This window comes from Dasypus novemcinctus, chromosome 25 (assembly GCF_030445035.2).
Source record: "Dasypus novemcinctus isolate mDasNov1 chromosome 25, mDasNov1.1.hap2, whole genome shotgun sequence".
In the NCBI taxonomy this organism is placed as follows: Eukaryota; Metazoa; Chordata; class Mammalia; order Cingulata; family Dasypodidae; genus Dasypus; species Dasypus novemcinctus.
The window spans coordinates 10,521,782-10,538,833 of NC_080697.1; the positions used below are offsets into that span (position 1 = coordinate 10,521,782).

The following is a 17,052-nucleotide window of genomic DNA, read 5'->3' on the forward strand; positions in this document are numbered from 1 at the left end:
AGCTTTGTAAGAAACTGCCAGACTGTCTTCCAAAGTGGTTGTACCATTTTGCCTTCCGGCCAGCAACGGATGAGAGTTCCTGTTTTCTCATTGTTGAGTTTTAAGAGTTCTTGTATGTTTTGGACACGTCCTTCACCAGATCGGTATTTTACAATTACTTTCTCCCAGTGGGCTCGTGCTCTTTTACTCCCAGCCTGTCTGCATTGGAACCTTTGTTTCCTGCCAGGTTGCCCGATGATACTCTTGGAAAGATTCCTTAGGCTCCCGGCCCGCGGTCCTCGGCGTTCTTGCTATTAGCGCCGCGTGGTTGTCTGCCTGCTGCCCTGCACCTGTTGACCGTGGACTTGAGCAACAGAGACTTCCAGGGAAACGTCCCTTCTCACTCTTTCCGGGGCTACGCTGGCAGACACCTGCAAACTGACTGTTCTGAGACAGGTGCTGGCAGTGCCGGCAGAGGCGCAGTGCCTTCTGCACGTGCTGTCCTGGCCTCTGGCCTTTGGCTCGGACGCCCTCGGTCTGCTGTAATCGTTAATTCCTGCAGGAGGCTCACAGGACGGACAGCTGTCCCCGTCACACTGTCCCGCGATGGAGAGAAGTAAGGAGAGAGGTGGTGGCAGGGGGCTGGCAGGGCCCGAGCCGGGCAGCGGGGCCCCGGGGCTGAGCCTGAGGAGGGGGCTGGGCCGGGGAAGCACCGTGGCCCTGGTGGCCGGCTGCATGATTGGCTCCAGCATCTTCATGTCCCCGCAGGGGGTGCTGGTCCACGTGGGCAGCCCCGGGGCCAGCCTCATGGTCTGGGTGCTCTGTGGGCCACGCTGGGCGCCCTGTGCTACGCTGAGCTGGGCACCCTGGTCCCTTCTTCTGGCGGGGAACACGCTTACATCCTGAGAGCCTTTGGCCCCCTGCCTGCCTTCCTGGTCAGCTACGCATCCATGCTGGTGGGCCTGCCGGCCGCCATCGTCACCATCTCCCTGAGCTTCGTGGAGTATGCAGTGGCACCCTTTCACCCCGGCTGCATCCCACCGCCCCGGGTGGCAGTCAAGGGCATGGCTGCCACCTGCGTCCTGCTGCTGGCGCTGGCCAACTGCCGGACGCGTGCACGGCCGCCAAGGTGTCTCCTTGCTGGTCACTGTGGGCTGCGGGGCCGTGGTGCTGGGCCGGGGCCGCACGGAGACCCTCCTCTACGCCTTCCACAACACAGCGTGGCAGGTGGGGCGGCTTGGCCTCGCCTTCTACCAGGGCCTGGGGTCTGTCGACGGGTGGAACTGCCTCAGCTACGTGATGGAGGAGCCCAGGAACCCAAACGTGAGTCCACGGCACCCCTCTGGGGGACCGCCCCACCCGCCGGCGCGCCCTTTGCCGCTGCTCAAGCTGACACTCTCGGCAATCCAGAGGAAATGCAGGCTCTTGCATGCGTGGGTCTTGAAGGTGAGGCTGGCGTCTCCCGTTCTGGTTGCCACAGTGATAGACATAAGACGGTTACACGTGAGGTCTGCCCTGTGAGGTAGGCACCATCACCCCACTTTGCAGGAAGGAAAACTGAGATTTAGAAAGGGGAAGCGACTGCTGACTCAGTCTGGTATGTGTGCCGGGTGGTTCTCTCTAGAACGTTGTAGTGGACAATTCATGGTGGCTGAGGCATGAGAGCCGCCACTGGACGTAGCCTGTTGGGGACGGGGGACCGGACTGGTCCTGCCTGACTCCCCCCCTGTGAGCCTGGGGCTAAATCGTCACTGTCCTGCTGGGGGACAGGTCTGCAGGGGAGCTCTTTGATTATTATGGCTAATACCCTTTGTTACAAATATATTGCTGGGACGTTACTTATTTTATTTTTTATCTTCTTTCCCTTCCAGGAGTTTTAAACTCTCCGAGAATGATTCCTGCCAATCTTGTTCTCTCTGTCCACTGAGTTGGCTTAAGGGCCATCACAGCGCTCAGCTTCTTGGCAAAGGCTCCCAGGAGAGGTTTTGGGAGGAGCTGGCAGTGACCTGGAAACTGAAGATCGGAACGCGAGAGAGGGCACAGAGCCAGGAGTCCCGGGACCTGGTGTTTTCTTTTGCACTGAATTCTTTTTTTTTTTTTTAAAGATTTATTTTTATTTATTTAATTCCCCTCCCCTCCCCCGGTTGTCTGTTTTCTGTGTCTTTTTGCTGCGTCTTGTTTCTTTGTCCGCTTCTGTTGTCGTCAGCGACACGGGAAGTGTGGGCGGCGCCATTCCTCGGCAGGCTGCTCCCTCCTTCGCGCTGAGTGGCTCTCCTTATGGGTGCACTCCTTTCGCGTGGGGCTCCCCTACGCGGGGGACACCCCTGTGTAGCACGGCACTCCTTGCGCGCATCAGCACTGCGCATGGGCCAGCTCCACACGGGTCAAGGAGGCCCGGGGCTTGAACCGCGGACCTCCCATGTGGTAGACGGACGCCCTAACCACTGGGCCAAAGTCCGTTTCCCTGCACTGAATTCTTGAGCCTCAGTTTCTCTGTCTTTAGAGATGGTAATAGCTGTCCTGCCTGCCAGGACCGTTGGGGATCAAATGGGCGTAAGCGCTGGCGCAAGGCGGCCGGGGCCTGTGTGCCTCCGCTGCACCTCACTGCGCCGTCCGTCTGCAGAGCTGTCGCCCTGGTTGGTGTGTGCCGGGGTGGCTGGGGGAGGGGGCTGGGGACGCAGAGCGGGGGCCCTAACGGGCAGCTCCTGTGCTATTGAGCAGGTTTGGCAAACTCTTCCGGTTAGGGCCAGCCCATTGCTCTTTGGGCTTTGCCGGCCTCCTCTCTGCTGGCACCGCTCCGCTCTGTCCTCAGAGCTTGAAAGCCTCAGAGGAAAATAAAGGCCCCAGGCGGGCCCAGCGGAGCCTCATTTACACACACAGGCGGTGGACTGGGTTTGGCCCGCGGGCCGGGCTGTGGCTTGGCAGCCCCGGCTACGGAGCGTTTTTGGCAGATGTGGGTTTCGAAGCGAGAAGAGCCGTGCCGCTGGCGGCCGGGCGTTTTGGACTTCTGGCTCTAGCGGTCTCCCCGGATGCACACGTTAGGCGAGCGCCTCGGAGCCTGGGTCAAACCAGAGCAGCTTCAGGCCCAGGCGGACCTGAGTGGAGACTGTCACCGTGCAAGCTCACGCTCCCTAGGAGTCCCCCTCGAGAAATCCACGCGCGCGGCAATCGGGGCCCGGCGATCGTCCCAGCCGGCTGGCCGGCGGGTGGGCTGCCAGCACGCCGTGTGTCTCTGCCTCCGTCTGGGGCGGGGGCAGGCACGGTGGGCGCTTACCTTCCGTGGGACCCCACGATGAGGCCCTCAGTGGGGAGGACCCCTCTGCTACAGCGGCCTCGTCTGGGCCCATCGAGACCCCAGGCCAGCGCTGGGGTGACGAGGAGTTAGCTGCTCAGCCCACCCTGTGGTGGTGGCAGGGTCCTTGGCCCTCAGAGTCCCAGATTTAAGGGTGGCATGGGACTTGAGAGGGCCCCAGTGCACCCCATCTCAGAGGAGGGTCCATCGCTGTGCTGGTTGCGTCACCCACCTACGTTCGCCCCGTGACCTGCCAGGTAGGGTGACCGACTGTTCATTAGATGCCAGACTTTTCAGGCAAACTGGGTCAAATGTGTCACCTTTCCCAGCCCCTGGCTTTAGAGGACAAGATGGACACAGGCTGGGATCCAAGGACCCAGGGTGCGATTGCTAGGGCACTGCGCCCGCGTGCTGCTGGGGCCCAGGACAGGGAGAGTCCCGGGGAGGCGGAGCAATCCAGCAAGGCTTCCTGGAGGAGGAGCGCTGCAGTCGAGCCTCAAAGGGCTGCCTTGAAGCAGCGTGAACACGACCCAGAGCTCAGAAGGAGCAGGGCAGTCACGAGGAAGTCTGAGGGCTGAGGCGGTGGGCGTCACCACAGAGGCTGAGAGCAGGGGTTCTGGAAGCGAGTCCTGAGGTTACTGCTCTGAACTCAGTGGCCCCACACTCCCCCTCCCACACTTACTTCCAAAGTTTTCTGTGGCAGAGCTTCGCCCTGGAAAAAAGGTCTGGAAAGTGTTTTTGTTTTGTTTTTTGTTTTGAGGTACCGGGCCCGGGGATGGAACCCGGGACCTCGTTTGTGGGAAGCTGGCACTCAACCACTGAGCCACATCGGCTTCCCTGAGTCAGCCTTTTCATTTGTTTTATTGTTCTTTTTTTGGTTTGTTTTTTCAGGAGGTACCGGGAACCGAACCCGGGACCTCCTATGTGGGAGGTGGGAGCTCACCTGCTTGAGCACACTGGCTCCCTGGTTTTCATCTCCTGCTGCAGAGCAGAAGATAGGCTAATCAGGGGCGATGCTTACAGGGGGGAGGCTGCACCCAGTGGGGGCTCATCAGCCCACAGTAGGGCCTCTATAAGGGTGCCCCCAGGCCAACCACTGAACGAACTCCTCCTGCAACTTTAAGAATTGCCTCTTCTCTGTTTTGTTTAATGGTACATCTTAAATTTTGGTAATAGCAAAATAACAGCCGTGCCATATCAGGGTACAGTTTGGCACTTTGCTCAGACATGGCTGGGGGTAGCCAGTGGCCGGCCAGGACATCTAGATACGCCCCCAGCATGCCTGGAATTGCCTGCGACACGGCTTCTCCCGGCAGTGCTTTCCTGCTTGGGCATCTAAAGACACCCGCTCAGGGCCAGCTGAGCCTGGGCAGTGCCGGTAAAGCAGGAGCTGGTTCTGTGCATTCAGAGGGCAGGCTCTTCCCTCTGTTTGCTTCTGGCTCTAGACTCATCCCCAGGGCTGGGGCTGGGGAGGGAGCAGCCCGCACACTGATTTACCCCAGTTTTCCTTCATTTCTCAATCTCTGGTGAATGGCTGCCCCATGCACGCATTGAGTGCCCAAGGGTCAGCTGGACGCCGAGGGCACAGCAGCGCAAGCGCCCACCCCCCTGTGCCCAGACCCTTCCTTACCCACCCTCTCCACTGATCCTCATAGTTTGCAGAGAGTCAAATCAACGAGGAGTCCCATTTTACACATCCCCGGTGATTCCCAGTTTCCATTTGAGGAAACCGAGGGTCATAGTAGACCCTGGGTTGGCCTGAGTCCCGGGAACCTGGAAACTAGGTATGGCTGGGGTGGTTGGTCCTGGAATGTTCTGGCTGGATGGGTCAGTGAGGAACCGTAGGCTGAGGAAAGCGCTGATGCTCCGTCCCTTCTCTGGGCCGCTGCTTGTGCGGGTGCCCCTGCTGGGAGGCCTGTCCCCATCAGCCCGAGGGGCCTCCACTCTTCCAGGGGAGCCTGGCGGGAGACCCCCCTCTAGCTGGAGCCCTGCCGATGGCGCCTGTCCCCCTCGTTGGTCCCTCTGCACCTCCGCAGCGGTCAGTGCCCCTCACGGCCTCGCAACGTGCCCACCTGCATATGTGTCCAGGCTGCCAGCACTGTGAGCTGGGCAGGGGAGGCTCGAAACCCGCCTCCCGCCCCAGAGCCCCGCACAGGGACGGGCACCCGGGATGCGCCAGCTTGCCCCGCTCCGGGTCCCGAGCACCCTCGCTGGCTGACACGCAGCCTCTCTTCCCCGATGCGGCGGTGGGACCTGGTGTGGGCGATGATGATTGCCATCCCCCTGGTCACCGGCCTGTACCTCCTGGTCAACCTCAGTTACCTGCTCGTGCTGTCGCCTCCGACGCCACGGCCGTGAGCTGGGGGTGCGTGAGCTGCCCCGCGGGTGCGCTGGACGAGCCCAAGGCCCGCCTGGGAGGGCAGCAGGGACTCGGAGCCGGAGAGGCCTCTGCCTGCGGGTGCCCACACCCTGCATCTCGTGGAGACCGGCCGGGGGCCCAGAGCGCCCGCGTGTATCGTCTCGAGCCCCCGAGGGTGCAGCGTCAGTGCCCGGGGCTCCCTCGGCCCACGTCCCCACATGCCCCTCTGCGGTGCTGCGCACCTCCTGGGCACGGGCCCGTGGCCACCAGCACGGCGCACCCAGCTTTGGGCGTCAGCTCCTGCTCCACTCCGGCGGTCCCCAGGCCGGGCCGAGCCGGGGCAGGCGGGGGTGCAGGCGTGGTCTCTGTCCTTGGAGAACTCCGTGGAGACGCGGCCTCCGGTCAGGCTGTGTGGTTGAGGCCTAACTGCCACGGGGGTGGAGGGGCAGGGGGTCTGCCGAGAAGGGACAGGGCTGCGTTTTAGCAACTTGGCAGGGTGGGGCTGGTGGGGAGAAGGTGGGGCACGTCCAGGTGGAGGACGGGCACGAGGTGGACCGGGAAGAGCCGGCCAGGGGAGGAGGGCGGAGGGCCCGGGGCTACCCTGAGGGACCTTGGAAGGCAGGCGGAGGAGGTCAGCTAAGGTGGAAGGAAAGGGCCGCCACTGGGCAGGGAGCAGGCGAGGAGAGCGGGCCGAGGGCGTCACTGGAGGTAGGCAGAGGCCGGTGGTGTCGGACGGGAGAACAGATGGGAGGGAGGCTAGAGGGGCAAGGGGCTGGCCATGCCTGGGTGGCTGCAGGGGTCAACTGTGGCCCAGGTGTCAGGTCCCGAAGGGCTGCTGATGGCCTTCCTGCAGGGGCGGGGGTGGAGAGCGAAGTGCCACCTGCAGAGTCCCCCGGGGTGATGGGCAGGGTGGCAGCAGAGCAGTGCAGGCGCACAGGAGATTAGCACCTCAGAGGAACACAGCCCAGGGGAGAGTGACCCCGGCGGGGGTCGGTTCGTGGCCAAATGCCACGGCCGTGGGCCAGGCCGGACACCTCCCACAGGCCTGGCCGTGAGGGTCAGGGGCAGTCTCTCTCGGCGCAGGCTTCCTGGAGGAGCACGCTGGGCTCTGGGCCCTGCCGGGGGGTTGCGTTCATGCTGAGTGGACCCCCGGGCTCGGGGGGCTCGCAGGTGGTGCTCTGGGTGCCCCTAGGCGCGCCCCTTTTCTGAGCAGCTGCGTCAGGCTCCTCCCCGCGGTCCCTGTCATCTTAGGAACCAGCTCCTGGGTGCCTGGGCCTGGCTGGTGCCCGGGGCTGTCGCGCTCTCGACATTCGGTTCTGCCAACGGGACGTTCTTCAGCGGAAGCCGTGTGTGCTGCGTGGCTGCACGAGAGGGCCATATGGGGAGGGGGCCTGGGGGGCGAGGTGGTGGGGCCGGGGGTGGTGCTGCCAGCCGAGCCTCCTCCTGCCTGAAGCCTACTGACCCTTAGCCTCAGCCGGGACTTCCCAGCAGCACTGCTCTCCTTTCCTTCCGAGCACGGGCCTCAGGCATCCCAACCATTTCAGTCTGGGAGTAAATTCCAGTCCCTTTACTCCCAGGTTTTGGGACAATCAGAGCCCTGGGTGCCCCTTGTGGAGGTTGTGGGTGAAAAGATGCTTGTGCACTGCCAGGGCTGCAGGCACAGAGGGGAGGAGGGAGCTGGGCCCAGGGGGACCCTCTGGGGCCTCTCCCCCGGGGGCTCTGTTGCCATGTTAGCTTTTGCTGCGATAATGCTGCGTAACAGATAACCCCTAAGTCTCCCAATAACCATTTAAGTTTTGCTCTTGAGTCGATGGCTCAGATACAGCTCAGCTCCAGGCTGTGGGCTGGGTTGGGGTCTTCTCCTTTCAGACGGTGCGCGTCTGTTATCTGAGACCAAGGTCAGCGGCAGCCACCAGGGCATGTTCTTGCCTGTCCTGGGTGGCAGGGGTGCAAGGGACAAAGCTGAAGCACCCCGCTTATTTAGGTCCTCTTCCGGGTCACTCCTGCTCACGTCCCACTGGCCAAAGCAAGTGACGTGGCCAACGCCAGTGGCTCAGGAGTTGTTCTTCCCACGGAGGCGTGGAGAGGGGAGGCTGCTACTGGCTGAACAATGTGCAGGCTCCCACCGTCAGCTCACATCCCTCCCCGCGGTCCCCCCAAACCTTCCCTCCCGCCCCCCCTCCCAGGCCCTCTTCCCGTCTTGGGCGTGAAAAATAGAAAGTCAAAGCGTCTGGCCAGGCACCTGCTGTCCACACGCACACTCCACGTCTCGGGCTATTTGGGCCTTGGTTGGCCGAGGGGTCAGGCTGTTTTGGTCCTCCCTCCCCCCTCCCCGGCCTCTTCCCCCACCCACCTGTCACCCCAGGTGAACGCAGAGACCTCCATCTGGCAGCAGAAGTGACTGGCATCTGTAAGGTACCGGGGTCCAGATGTGCCTGGCAGGGGGAGCGAGCCAGGGCCTTGCCGGGACAGACGCCCTGCGCCGCTCCCCTGGGGCCGCCTCACGCCCGCCTCTGCCCCCAGCCCCAGCTGCAGCCCATGGTCCACGCGTGCCGCCTCACGCCGGCTCCGGCGCTGCCGTTCACCGCGGCGGGGGCCGTGGCCCTAATCGTCCCAGGGGTCTTCGGCGCCATTGTGAACTTCTTGAGGCAGGTGAGCGTGCCCCCCGTCCCCGGGTTTGTGGCACCTGGGGTGGACACTGTGGCGGGTGGTCGCTGCTGTGGGTGGACAGACGGATGCGTGCGTGCACACTTGTGAAGGCCAGGCTCAGCCCCCACCCCGGGCGAACACAGTCCAGCTGTTCTCTCCCAGCTCTGTGTCCAACAGTGACACCCGGCCCCTCCTCTCACCCTGTTTCTAAAAATTCCGTGAGACAGATGATTCAGAGACCGAGAGACAGAGCGGCCAAGGGCGGGCGTGGCTTTGTCAGCAGTCTCTTTTGGGGTATTGATCTTTTATTCTGTCTCCCGGGTCATGTTAGAGAATACTCAGGTGTTCTCTTCCCTGCCTTTTGCTCTTGTCCCCTGCCCTGGCCCAGCCCCCTGAGCTCAGGTGCAGACCCACGGCCAAGCAGTGCAGACTGCGGCCAAGGGCAGACCTTCCGGTCCCTTCTCTCCCCCTTCCTGGAGCAGAGGGATGGGCTGCTGTGCTCTCCCCCGGCCATCTCATCCCGTCGTTTGCAGCACACCCTGAAGCCAGCAGGCAGGCACAGGGTCTGGGCACGCGGTCCTCAGAGTCGCTTTTCAGACATCACAGGTTCTTTTTCTCTGTTACTATAAGTATAATTAATCTGCTAGAACAGGCCGTACCATACAGTGCTCGATGTGACTTTCTTAGGAGGTAACGGGCGCGGCCGGTTCTTTTTATCTTTTTCTTATGAGAAAGGATGAGATCTTTCTACGGAGAGATAAAATCAAATACGCGGTGGGCGCAGGGTCTAGGGCCGAGGCTGGGAACCAGATGGAGAACTCTGGGATGACCCCTCCCAGCTGGGCCCCAACCTGGTGCCATCTGGTTTTGGACCCTGCCCCAGGTCAGGTGGAGTGTTCGTCACACCCCTGCCGATCGCTGAGTTTAAACCCCGGGGAAGGCAGAGGAGAGGGCTTTGCCGGGGGCTCACTGGGCGGGCTCCTGACGCAGCCCAGGATCCTTTGAGGTGCGCCAGCCCATCCCACCTGCTCTTCTTTTGGAGAGACACAAGCACCCCTCCCTCTCTTGGGACAGAGCCCCCCCCCAGTCCCCACCTGGACAGAAGGTGGGCGGCGGGTTTGGGAGTGTGCCATTTGTGCCTGCAGACACAGGTGAGGGCACCTTCTCCGGCTCAGTCTTGGCTTCCTCTCCCCTCGGTTTGCACGGATGAGGGGGAGCTGGTGGTGGACTTGTCTCTGGGACCCCCGGCCCCACCTGCAGGCCCACAGCCCCACCCGGAGGCCCAGCCAGGGCGGGGCCTGGGAACGAGCAGCGCACGTGCTCCTTTCAGCTTCCTGGCCTGGCTCACCTACGGAACCAGGAACAGGAGCTGCCTCCTGTACTTGCGAATGAAGAACGAGGATCTTCCCAGATCCTACAAGGTAGATTTGGGAGGGACGTGGGGCTGTCCCAACCTTTGGCTATGGCACGAGGCAGGCTGCTGGTCTCTGGCCTCCTTTAAGGTACAAAGAAGAATTTAAGGGCTGGCTGCCTTCACGACATCTGCTACGGAATTTCCATCATCCTGGGCGGCGAGGGGCAATGGAATCACAAGGCGTCCTGCCGTTTGTGGGGACCCGTTTCTTCTTAGAGGTCCCCGAGGGAGAACGGCAGGAGACAAATGCGGCCCCTGCTCCCTGGAGAGCCCTCGGGCTCGGCGCGGCTCCCCTTGGCCCAGGCAGGGGATTGGGGTCAAGCCTGGAAGAGGAGCTGGTGGCGAGTGGGACAGCAGGCCTCAGGGACGGCGCCAGGACCCGGCTCTAGCACCTGCACTCATCCTCCAGCGCCCGCTCCTCGCATTGCACGCCCCCACCTTTGTCCCGGTCACCGTGCTCCTGGCTTCTGCGTACCTGGTGCTGGCGCCCATCATCGACCACCCGCAGGGGGAGTTCCTCTACGTCTTCATGTTCCTGCTCGGCGGCTTTCGGCGTATTTCCTGCTCATCCACTCGCAGCGCCAGCCCGGGTGTCTGCGGACGGCCACCCTGCATCTCCAGTTGCTCCTGGAGGTGGCTCCAACCACCAGGGTCTGCACTGACCTCTCAGCTGCAGACGCCTCTGCGCCCACGCCCTCCTGAGGCTGCGCTTGCGTTGTTCTAATCGTCTCCTTCAGGGCTGTCGCGCAGCGCTCGTGGTTTGGGTTTTCCACCCAGGACGACACCCCCTTTCTCGAGGAGCTGCTCCTTCCCTGGAGGTGGACCCCACAGCCGCTCTGGGGCTCCGTGACCCGCTCTGGGTCGCAGTTATCTGTCACCAAGGTGGATTAGAATTCCCTGGTCCCGTTCAGCCTCTGGGGGCGCCTTGTCCTGAGGAATTGTAAATCCGGGGATCCGGGTGGGCAGGGAAGCAGGGCAAGCCACCGTGCAGAGAAGGGGACAGCACAGGTGGAGCCCTGGCAGGTGACATCGCCCCTGGCCTTGGGGAGAATCTAGAGGTGGTCGCCTCGGTCCCCAGCTGCCTTCCAGTCCCAGCCTGGGCCCTTCCATGGTCTCACTGTCCTTCCTGCTTTTTATTGTCTGGAACCCCTTATATCTTAAAATAAATTTTCCACTTGGCTCCAATGAGTCTGAGGGTTCTTCTCTCTTGGAACTGGAGACGACTTGGCTCCAAGACGCCTCCTTGATCAGGGAGAAGACACGAGGCTTTCGTCCCTGCTGTAAGCTGCCAAGCATCTCAAACGGGGAAAGAAGAGACATGACCCTGGGTGGGGGGTTACGGGCTTTGGCGAATGGGAATGAGAGTGAAATTTCTGGAAGAAAGGATGAAACCTTAGAACAGACCCATGGAGTTTTCTAGGAGTGCTGTAACAAAATTCGCTTAAAACCCCCATCCCGGGGACCTTGAGACCTGGTGTCGGCAGCGCCCCGCTCCCTTCGAAGTCCGTGCTTCCAGGTTCTGGGGTTTGCGCAATGCACGGCGCTCTTGCCTCTGTCTCTCTCCTCTGTCCTGATTTCTCGCGAGGACACCGGTCACTGAATGGAGGGCTCCCCATGCCAGGAGGACCTCATTGGAACCTGCCGAGCTCCAGCTCTACTGACGATTTCCAAAGAAGACCCCATTCTGAGGTTCTGGGGAGTCAAACTTCAACCTGTCTTTTCTTTGGGGGGGGGGCACAAATGAATCCATCAGAAGACCCCAGAAAGCTAATGCCATTACAGGACTCAATGAGACCAGAGACTGGAGAGGTCGGGCTGCCCAGGTGAGCAAGTGGGAGGAAAGGAGGAGATGGGCTGGGCCCTGCCCCCGAGGGCGTGGGGTCCGGAAGGGGGCACCAGAGGAGGCTCACAGACAGGTGCACGTGGCGGTGCCTGGATCTGTGAACATGTGGGGGGCGGGGCAGAGCCTGCCCCGAGCACACCCCAAGAGCTTGCCTTGCTGTTCTTGAGAGAACTGCTGCCCGGGAAACCCTAGGAGAACACTGCGTGCCTGTCTCCCCCAGCTGCCCACTGTAGAGACAAGAAAATTACAGGAAGGGCTCATTTCTGCCCAGGTCCCTGTTGAAGGAGGGCAGGGGTCAGGCAGGAATGCCACCCGCAAGGCCTCTGGACCCCCGGGCCTGGCTGGGGCTCTTGGTCTCCTCGCGGGCAGGGTCTGCTGAGGGTGAGGAGGCACTGGTGCCGGGCGCCCCGGCCGTCAGCTGCGCCTGGAGGACTGCAGGGCTAAGCCGTGGCCCCGCGAGGGGACGAGTCACATTTGCAGGTGCTGTGGGATGGGCGCCCGCGCCCTCCGCCTGCCGCCTCTCCCTGCTCTGCCCTGGGCTCCGGAGCCCTGTCCTGAGAAGTTTCTTAAAGGAGGAGGGATGTCGTTCAAGTCTGGCGCCGTCACCCTGCAGCTGGCGGTGGCTGCAGCCTGGAAGCGGGACGAAGGAGTGAGGGCTGCCCCGAGCGCCGGCCTGGCCCTGGGGGGCGCACCCCACTTGGGCTGGGCCTTGGTGGGACCGGGTGCCTGTTCTGAGGTGGACTCTGTGCGGGCGCGGCTGGCTCCTTGCAGCGCAGCGCACTCGCCCTGCCCCAGGCCCCTTCTGGATGGGCATCTGGCCCTTCCTGTTCCGAGTCACAGTGACGTTCTCCAAAATGATGGTGACGCCGTAAGTGCCAGGAGCCTGGGAAAATATGTCCCAAGCTGTATTAGTCAGCCAAAGGGGTGCTGATGCAAATACCAGAAATCGGTTGGTTTTTATAAAGGGTATTTATCTGGGGTAAGGACTTACAAATCTCAGGCCATAAGCATAAGTTACTTCCCTCACCAAAGTCTATTTCCACGTGTTGGAGCAAGATGGCTGCCGACGTCTGTGAGGGTTCAGGCTTCCTAGAGTTCTCCCTTCCAGGGTCTTGCTTCTCTCTGGGTTCAAGGTTCCTTTCTTCCTGGGGCTGGCTTCTCTTTCCTTTGTGTGCTTAAATCCCAGGACTCCAGCTTAAGACTTCAGCATCAAACTCCAGCATCAAAACTCCAACATTAAGAACCCCCAACTCTGTCCCTTGCCATGCCTTTTATCTGTGAGTCCCCACCTGCCAAGGGGCAGGGACTCAATGCCCTAATGACGAGGCCTAATCAAAACCCTAATCATAACTCAATCATGCTCAGGTACAGATCAGATTACAAACACAATCCAATATCTATTTTTGGAATTCACAACTATATCAAACTGCAACACGACCCTTGAGGACAAGGAATAGGAATCCTCACTGTTCCCTCCAGAGAAGCGGCACATGGCAGGAAATATCTGGGCAGAGGTTGGCCGAGATCCACTGTGCAAGGCTGGGTCCTTTCCTGGCATGTCCCCATTGGATCTGGAAGTCTGTTTTGGATAACTGGTTACTCCTAAGGCCACAAGCACTCAATTCTTTGGGCTTCCTTCTGACCATTTACACTGTCCTTTGCTGAGTAGATAAATTTGGGGTCTCAGGCCTCATAGAATAATTCTCACAAGTTAATATTGTGGTGAAAATCTCAAAAGTTACAAAAGGGTATGAAATCAAAACGAAAATTTCTTCCTCTGCATCTCCCATTTCCAGAGGCAATCAGATTCCTTGCTACCTTCCAAAAAGTTCTATGTACCTACAAGCAAACCATGATGGAGAGACCACTGCCATTCTGCTCGTAGGAAAATTATGACCGATTCAGTTGCACTTTGTTGCAGGGATGTCATTTTCCATTCACGCCTACTTCCCGGGCCACATGTCCAAGTCCATGCGGTGGTGGCCTGTGATGGTTAGGCTAAAATGTGTCAACTCAGCTGGGTAATTATGCCCAGTTGTTTGGTCAGGCAAGCACTGGGCTAATTGTAATACAAGGACATTTATGGACTTCAGTCATCATTGAGTTTACTGCATAAATGGCTGATTACATCTGCATCAACCAGAGAGATTACCGTCAGCAATGAGTGATGTCTTACCCAATCAGTTGAATGTCTTAAAAGGGGAAATGATTTCAGCATGCAGAGAGAATTTTCCAGCTTGTCTTTGGACAGTCAGTGTCTCCTGGGAACTCATCAAGGACCTTCACTGGAGACCCTGGTTTGCAGCTTGGACTTGTATATCCCCGTGGTCATGTGAGAGAATTTTGTAAATTCTCATACTATTTACAGATATCTCCTATTTTTTTTTAAGATTTATTTTTTATTTATTTCTCTCCCCTTCTCCCTCCCCCCCAAGTTGCCTGTTTTCTGTGTCCATTCGCTGTGTGTTCTTCTGTGTCTGCTTCTCAGCAGCACAGGGAATCTGTGTCTCTTTTTTGTTGCATCATCTTGCTGCATCAGCTCTCCGTGTATGTGGCACCACTCCTGAGTAGGCTGTGCTTTTTTTGCATTTGGCAGCTCTCCTTATGGGGTGCACTCCTTGTGCATGGGGCTTCCCTATGCGGGGGACACCCCTGCATGGCAGGGTACTCCTTGTGCACATCAGCACTGCGCGTGGGTCAGCTCATCACACGGGTCAGGAGGCCCTGGGTTTGAACCCTGGACTTCCCATGTGGTAGGCGAACACACTATCCATTGAGCCAAATTCACTTCACAGATATCTCCTATTGATTCTGTTTCCCTGAGAACCCTGACTGATACAGCCTGGTACCAAGAGTGGGGTTAAATTAGTTTGGGTACATCCATAGGATGGGATATTGTATAGGCTGAAGCATCACACTTTAGCAAAATATTTAACAATACAGAAACTATTCAAATATTTTTAGGAGAAAAACACCTAAAGTATGTTATTATTCTCATGAATGGTGTGGATTTGCTTAGCATACTTAACTTCCCTTGGCCTCTACTTCATTTTCTTTGAAATAATTAAGTTGGACTGAGAACACTTTCTAATCTTCAATTCAAAGTCCCTCACAATATTTAATGGATAGCAAGTAGTTTCTGGCACTCTCAGTTCTAGATCAGATCTCTGATTGCTCTATCAGTTGTGCCACTGACTCTAGTTGTGCAAATTTCACTCTGGGTGGAGAGTCAGTTTGAACAGGTGGGAACAGGTGGCACCTCCCTAAAAGTGGCATCACAGAGGCAAATTTGAACTTCTCTTCAAACATGGATACTGTATTAGTTAGCCAAAGGGGTGCTGATGCAAAATACCACAGATTGGTTGGTTTTTATAAAAGGTATGCATTTGGGGTAGAAGCTTGTGGGAAAATAGCTTGAATTTGAATGTGGGAACCTGGCTTGAAGTTGAAACGTTTCCATAATGCAGATTAGAAGTGTGGGCTTAGGATCACCGGCCTTGACTAGATAGAACGCTGTCTAGTCAGCACGAAAATTGTTTGCATATGGAGATGTTTGAACTTTGTATGGCCTGCTCCCTAGCATTGCAGGGGCTGCAGCTTTAATAACAAGGAGCCTTGAAAGTAAACATAGTAACTACTGCTTTGTAATTTCTAATGAAGATGATGTGGAAACTAGGGTAGAGGCTCTGAGTTCCAGAAGCTGTTGAGTCCCCTGGTCCCATCTTTAATTTCTCTCTCATGTCTTTCTTTCTGTACATTCGTTTCTTCAGTTCTGTGTCGCCTTCCCTTCGTGCAAACCTATTGCTGAGCTGGTCTCAGTAGAAGCTTACAGTTAGTAGGCCATAAAGCATAAGTTACTTCCCTCACCAAAGTCGGTAGCCACATGTTGGAGCAAGGCAGCTGCCAACGTCTGCCAAGAGTTCAGGCTTCCTAGATTCCTCTCTTTCTGGGGCTCATTTCTCTCCAGGCTCAGCTGCTCTGCTCTCTCCACAAGGCCAGCTGTAGACTATCAGGTGAATGGCTCGTCTCTCTTCCCGGGGCCTCTGCCATGTCTAATTGGGCCTTCTCTCTGCTCCTGTGTCCTTACTTCCTGGGCTCCAGCATCCAAAGTTCCCACTCTCTTCTCTGCCACATTAGTTTTCTCTGTAGGACTCAACATCCTACTGACGTGGCCCAATCAAAGTCTTAATCATTATTTAATCCACTAAAAGTGAAACCTCTGAATCCAATATAATCCAATATGCCCAGGGGAGAAGACCAGTTCACAAGCATAAGCCAATATCTATTTTTGGAATTCATCAACAATGTCAACCTGTTACAGATACCATTTCACAAATGGTGCTGTATCCTTTTATCTCTGGTTCTGCAAATATGCATAAAGGAAATTTTTGTCTAGTCAGGGCTTTTGAGTCTTTGTTCCTGCCCAGATGTGGTTTGAGGAAGGAAAACTGCCCAGCTCAGCCCTTGGGGTACCAGTGAGAGAGAAAGAAGGAGGTAAATATAGAGAGACAACACGCAGATTATTGAGGTAGAACCCTGACACGGATAAACAGATGTGTGTGTGCAGATACGACATCCCTTTTAAAATTGAAATGGGATTGTACTATATATTTTTCTAAAAAATTCTTAAACACCTTATCTGGGGAAACTTTTTATATCATATTTTTTAATATCAGCACATACTTCCTTTTTAACAACTGTTTAGTAATGCTGCCTGCTATTCATGGACATTTGGTTGTTTCCATTTTATTAGATTACAGCAAAGCTGGAGGAACCATCTTGGCATGTGGGAAGTTGATCATCAAAGTATAGGTATCCTCTTTCTGCCTAAATCATACCTGGTTTGCCTTGCTCCCCAGAATTAATGGTTGTCATTTAAACTTAAAGTTGTGACCTGATCTGGGAGTTTGGTTAACTGATTTGCCAAGAGAACGTAGATCTTAAATCATTGCTGATTTTTTTCATTTACATAAAGAGACTATGAATTGAAGCTTTTGGTAAAGTGCAGATTCTTAGCACTTTCATTAAAGTAGCTTCTTCACCGTCTTGCTCTTGATTTCGTAGTCAGGGCCCTGGAGAGCAAGTGCAAAGCAATCGGGAACCACAAGACAAGCTAAATCAATTGCCAAAAAAAAAAAAAGCAAAGCATTTTTCAAGTCATCTCTGAACATATTTCTTTAGGAAGCATCTTTTTAGGAATGACATTTAGATTCTGGTACCTATGTGTTTCCTATTAAAACCAAAAGACTATACAATTTTTTTAAAGGTGAAAGCTTAGGTGATATTATTATTATTTTTTAAAGGTCATAAACGGTATTATTTTTGTCCAAAGCCCTCCTCAAACCCTTCAGAAAGAAAAGACCTGGAACAAAGCTATTTTAAAAATATAACACAAAAGGTGTGAATTTCTGAATGTGAGAGTCAGTGTCAGCTTTGGGGCCGATTCCCATTAGAGACTCCTGGAGCAGTACATCACCAGTGATCTAATCCAAATCACCAGGTGACAAGTTCTGAGA

The 17,052-nt window shown here is 56.9% G+C and overlaps 1 pseudogene; it reads left to right on the forward strand.

The window, feature by feature from the left end:
* Nucleotides 1-236: 236 nt before the first annotated feature.
* On the forward strand, nt 237-10,832 carry LOC101437506 (b(0,+)-type amino acid transporter 1-like; annotated as a pseudogene).
* Nucleotides 10,833-17,052: the final 6,220 nt, after the last annotated feature.